This window comes from Hylobates moloch, unplaced genomic scaffold, assembly GCF_009828535.3.
Source record: "Hylobates moloch isolate HMO894 unplaced genomic scaffold, HMol_V3 SCAFFOLD_2, whole genome shotgun sequence".
NCBI classification, from domain to species: domain Eukaryota; kingdom Metazoa; phylum Chordata; class Mammalia; order Primates; family Hylobatidae; genus Hylobates; species Hylobates moloch.
Genome location: NW_026652277.1, coordinates 20,018,538 through 20,024,608, shown reverse-complemented (window position 1 = coordinate 20,024,608; position 6,071 = coordinate 20,018,538). Strand labels below are relative to the sequence as shown.

The window sequence follows — 6,071 nt, the reverse complement described above, 5'->3', positions numbered from 1 at the left end:
CTCAATTGCCATGTTCATCTCTTTTCAAGTGCTCCATTTCATACTCAGTTTTTTAAAAACTGAAAAATGCCCTTTTTGAAAAGATTTGATTGAAGTGTTATCATATTGAAAAATTGAAACCAATTGGAAAGCTGAAAGTTGTCCAACTAAAGGAGAAAGGTTTAGTATTCAGCCAATGAAACACTAGGGAAAATTTAAGAGTTGTATTAAGATTACTGTGTTATACAAAACATTTACAATGTACGATTAAGTGGAAAAGCGGGAAACAAAATTATTTCAATTTTTATTGTGAAGTATATCAAACATCCATAAAATAACCTGTAAAATACATTGAAAAATTATTTCAAATCTAAACTCAATGCTCCATTTTTGTAAGACACTTTAAACACAGAAACAAGGCTTCAAACATGGTTGAGGCCTTCATCATTGTCCTTTTTTTGTTTTCGATTTTTTTTTTTTTTTTGAGACCGAGTTTCGCTCTTGTTTCCCAGGCTAGTGTGGAGTATGCAATCTCGGCTCACTGCAACCTCTGCCTCCCAGGATCAAGCAATTCTCCTGCCTCAGCCTCACAAGTAGCTGGGATTACAGGCATGCACCACCATGCCTGGCTAATTTTTTGTATTTAGTAGAGATGGAGTTTCACCGTGTTGGTCAGGCTGGTCTTGAACTCCTGACCTCAGGTGATCTACCTGCCTTGGCCTCCCAAAGTGCTGGGATTACAGACGTGATCCACCACACCCAGCCACACCATCCTTTTTGAATCCATGTTATTCACTTATTCCTCAGTTAACCAATAAGACGACCTCATGTTTATCATTCTTATCCATGGTTTTATATTGATAAAAATATTTTTATATATGTAAGCAGTGCATAGAAATTAGGTGGAACATTTTAAATTTTATGTAAATTTGATAAATTTATATATTCTGCGACTTGCTTTTTAATCCTCTTCCCAACATTATATTTTTTAGATTTACTCATGCCATACTTACAGATTCAATTTATTCGTTTTTTCCGTTATGTAATGTTGCATTAGATAACTATGCCACCCTTTATTTATCTTTTCTCCTGTGGGTGGACATTTAGGTTTATTTATAAATAGAAATAGACATTTCTATTTATTCACTAATATAAACAATGCAGATGAATCTCATTGAATGCCAGTTTCTTCAGGATTTGCACCTGTAAGTGGGATCCCTGGATCATTGAGCAAGAGCATTTACAACAATTAGATTGTTCAAGATGATTTCTGATACGGTTTGGCTGTGCCCTTACCCAAATCTCATCGTGAATTGTAGCTCCCATAATTCCCATGTGTCATGGGAGGGACCTGGTGGGAGATAATTGAATCATGGGGTGGTTACCCCCATATCGTTCTCATGGTAGTGATAAATTTCACAAGATCTGATGGTTTTATAAGAGGAAACGCCTTTTGCTTGGTTCTCATTCCCTCTTTGCCTGCGCATGTAAGATGTGACTTTCACCTTCTACCATGATTGTGAGGCCTCCCCAGCCACGGGGAACTGTGAGCCTATTAAACCTCTTTTTCTTTATTAATTACCCAGTCTCGGGTATGTCTTTATCAGCAGCGTGAAAATGGACTAATACAGTTTCCAAACCATTTGTATACATTTATACATCCACCACCAGGAATTGGTGCTCCTGTTTTTCCAAATTCTCACTAACATAGTTTTGTCAGATATTTAAATTTTTCCCAAAAGATGAATAGGGCATAATAGTCTATTGTTTTAACTGGAGTTTTCCTGATGTAATCTTTCATAACTGCTGTGGCTATGCTAGTTTCCTTTGCATCAATTGCTTCTTTTTTTCCTATTGGGATGTTTTATTCTGATTGGGTCATACAAATTCTTTAGGTAATCAGAAAACTAATTTTTTATTGGCTAAAATTCCCCAATTTTGTTCATTCTTCAAAATTGTAGTAACTAGTCTTGGTAAGTAAGTTTTCTGTATAAATTTTAGAAGCACATTTTAAGTTTGACAGAAACCTTGTTCAGATCTTGATTGAGACTGCATGAAACTTACAGTGTAATTTGAGGAAAATGAACACTTTTCTCATATTTCCTCCAAACCATGAGCAAGTTATACATTTTCACTTATTTGGATTCTTTATGTCTTTCACGAATATTTTATACATTCCTCAACAGAGATCTTGCATATTTCTTGTTAAGTCTATTTCTAGGTACGTTTTTTGTTTATCTTGAATGTGATCTTTCTGTTAGTGCAATTTTTTTTTTAAGTGTATTGCTTTATTTGGTGGGTTTGGGGAATACATCATGGTGGAAGAATAAACAAATTAAAGTACTACAGATACAGGGACCAATAACATTAAAAGAGGCATACACAAAATGAGTAGCTGAAATCGTTTTCATAAGAGGACTTAACTCATGGAAGAAAAATTTTAATTACAGTGGCAAAAAATTCTGTATAAAGTAGAAATTGGTTTCAGTAACAGTAAAGAATGTGTGCTAGAAAGTAGAGGTAACTGGATGTAAAATTCTGGCAGCAATTTAACAGAACAGTCTCAGATGGTTAGGCGGAGACCAACACCTAATTGGGACAAAATTGTGTGCGGGAAATTTTGGATGATACTTGGAGAAATATTATACTGCACATAAACTAAATTGAATTGTTTTCACAAGTGTTGCAAAGTTTTATATCATAAAAGGTGTTTTTTTCTACACATACTTCAATTTCACAGCAAGAGTGATAGAGAACATCTAAACACAGAAGAGAGCGTTCATGCAAGACATCTAACTCCTTCATATAATAATGCATACAGTTCAAAATGATTGCACCATGATTATATCTAAAGCTTTCTGCAACAACAAGGTGATGGTTATAGAAAGCACGGTCCCTGGCATGAACATCTAGAAAGCAGCCACTCCCTTCTACATGTGTTCTCTTTTTGCATTTCTTCTTTCATTTTTCTTAATCAAGTCTCTGTTGTCGTTGCTGCTTTGCAAAACCAGTAAAAACAAAATTGTAATCATTGAACATAGCACTCTGGCAATCAAGACATTTAAAACCTTCAATCTGCTGGGGTGAAGAAAACATGGTGTGACATTTAGAGCTCTGATTAGCTAACAAGGTGGCCACAAATTTTCCTGGCTTGAAGACTTTCACAGCTGTCCCGATCAGGTCATCATAGGAGGTATGACCTAAGTTTCTTTTAAAAGTAACATAAGAAAATTCTGGTTCTGGAGTGATATGGATAGTCGAATAAGTTCTATCTGGTTTCATTCCATTCATCAGATCCCCCAAGGATTAAACAGTGTGGCATCCATGACAGGATCTGGTATCAAGTTATGAATTTCTTTTTTTCTTTTTTTTTTTTTTTTTGAGTCGGAGTCTGGCTCTGTTGCCCAGGCTGGAGTGCAGTGGCGCAATCTCGGCTCACTGCAAGCTCCGCCTCCCAGGTTCACGCCATTCTCCTGCCTCAGCCTCTCCGAGTAGCTGGGACTACAGGCGCCCGCCACCACGCCCGGCTAATTTTTTTGTATTTTTAGTAGAGACGGGGTTTCACCGTGGTCTCGATCTCCTGACCTCGTGATCCGCCCGCCTCGGCCTCCCAAAGTGCTGGGATTACAAGCGTGAGCCACCGCGCCTGGCCATGAATTTCATTCTAGAGAGTGACGTCATCTATAGTGACACCATCTTTCATGCAGAACTGGTCCATAACTGCTGGGTCAAGCACACTCATCAGAATTTCCAGGGTTTAATCGGTCTGACTGATTACCCCACTCCCTGGGAAACTCAGTACATATAAGTACCAACATCACAATTCATACGTCTCATACAATATGCTGCTCCATTTGGGAAAATTGCATTAAGAATCTCTGTTTCTTCCTGGAAATTCTGGCATGAGTATGCTTGGTGAAGAAGCTTCACGAAATTCTTACGCGAATAAAAGAAACTTTAATTGAGTCAAACCCATTGTCATGCCTAGCAAGCTTCAGTATGGGAACCAGTGCTTGCAGAAAGAGGGTAGTTCCACATGTCTGCAAAATGAGACGTCTCTTGGAGACAAACATGCTACTCTCACTGAGTACATAAGCTTCCTATTTCTCAGTTTTTGTCAGGCTTAGGATTGAACATTGCACATTTATCAAATGTATTCGGTTGGTGCAAAAGTAATTACAGTTTTTGCCATAACTTTTTGTACTTTTAATACAACTTACATTACTTTTAATACGACTCACTCAGATCTTGGAGTAGTACAAAGATCCCAGATCCTTGGGAGCAGCAAATCTCCAGCAGAACAACAAACAACTACAGAAAATTGTTTAAATTAGACCTTTTCTCTCACCACTGCCACCACTACTGCAGATTGTTCCAGCTGTGTTACTAAATTCAGGTTGCTTTTCTTTTAATGCTATAATTTTATATTAACTGCTTTAAAAAAAACTGGCAAGTTACAGTGACTCATGACTGTAATCCAAACACTTTGGGAGGCAAATTAGGGAGGATCACTAGAGGCCAGCAGTTTAAGACCAGCTTGGGCAACATAGCAAGACCCTGTCTCTATAAAACATTTTTTAAAATAAAAATTAGTCAGACATGGTGGCACATGCCTGTAGTCCTAGCCTCTCAGGAGGCTGAGACAGGAGTATCGCTTGAGCCCAGTAGTTGGAGGCTGCAATAGTTGGAGGCTGCAATGAGTTCTGATCATGCTACTGTACCTCCAGCCTGGGCAACTGAGCAAGACCCCATCTCTCTCTCTCTCTCTCTCTCTCTCTCATATATATATATATATATATATATATATATATGTACATACATACATATATACATACAAATAAAATAAAGACTAACAAAATTTTCCCAGCTCTGTGTGTGTGTGAGCGAAAGTTGAACGTTAGTCTGTTGGAAATAGAAGCAGATATAGTTCAGTCTCTTATAGTCCATTGTATCCTCATTAGAGAGAGTAGAATGAGCGCTAGCTAATGTCAACAGCCATGCTGTGTAAGCCTGCAGTTTCTAATTGTACATTACGGTTGGATAGCGTGTGATTTACTTTCTATATAGGTTTTGTATTCAGCAACCTTGCTAAACATTCTTCTTTCTAGTGGCTCATAGATTCTCTTGGATGTCTCCATCAGTGTTCCTCAGAATATGGTCCCTTGATTAGCGGCATCAGGATCATCAGAGAAACTGTTAGAAATGCAAATTACAGGCTCAACCTGGCCCACCGAAACAGAAACTACAGATGTGGTTACGTTAAGAAACATGAGATGCGCACATTATCCTGGCTTCTCTGGCTCTTCTCTCTCTCTCTCTCTTTTTTTTTTTTTTTTTTTGAGATGGAGTCTCACTCCGTCGCCCAGGCTGGAGTGCAGTGGAGCAATCTGGGCTCACTGCAACTTCTGCCTCCCAGGTTCAAGCGATTCTCCTGCCTCAGCCTCCCAAGCAGCTGGGACTACAGGTGCCTGCCACCATGCCTGGCTAATTTTTGCATTTTTGGTAGAGACAGTGTTTCACCATATCGGCCAGACTGGTCTCAAACTCCTGACCTTTTGATCCACCCACCTCGGGCTCCCAAATTGCTGGGATTACAGGCATGAGCCACCGTGGCTGGCCCTGGCTTATCTTTTTAGGCTCGATCTAATCACTTAAGTTTTTTAAATCAGAGAAGCTTTCCAGGCTGTGATTAAAGGATGTGAATATAGAGAAATATAAGGAAAGATGCACGTGGTCATGGTTAGACAAGGAAGCAGGTTCGCCCCTAAAGCCTCTAGAAAGAATCACAATCCTACCAATACTCAGATTTTAGTCCAGGGACATGGATGTCAGACTTCTATAAAACTGTAAGATAATAAATTTGTGTTGTTTTAAGCCACTTAGTTGGCAGTAATTTGTCACAGCAGGAACAGAAAACCAATACAATTTATATTTAGTAAAATTCACCCTTTTCGCCTGTTTTTACAGAGTTTGACGCATGCAGCTACATAATCACTACCACATTCAAGATATAGAAGATTTCCATCACTCTAAACTATCCCTTTGTGGCACTTTGCAGTTAAACTTGTCCCCACTAGCTCCTGGCAATCCTT

General features: G+C 38.7%; 1 pseudogene; it reads right to left on the bottom strand.

The window, feature by feature from the left end:
• Positions 1-2,949: 2,949 nt before the first annotated feature.
• Positions 2,950-4,136, bottom strand: LOC116476360 (S-adenosylmethionine decarboxylase proenzyme 1-like; annotated as a pseudogene).
• Positions 4,137-6,071: the final 1,935 nt, after the last annotated feature.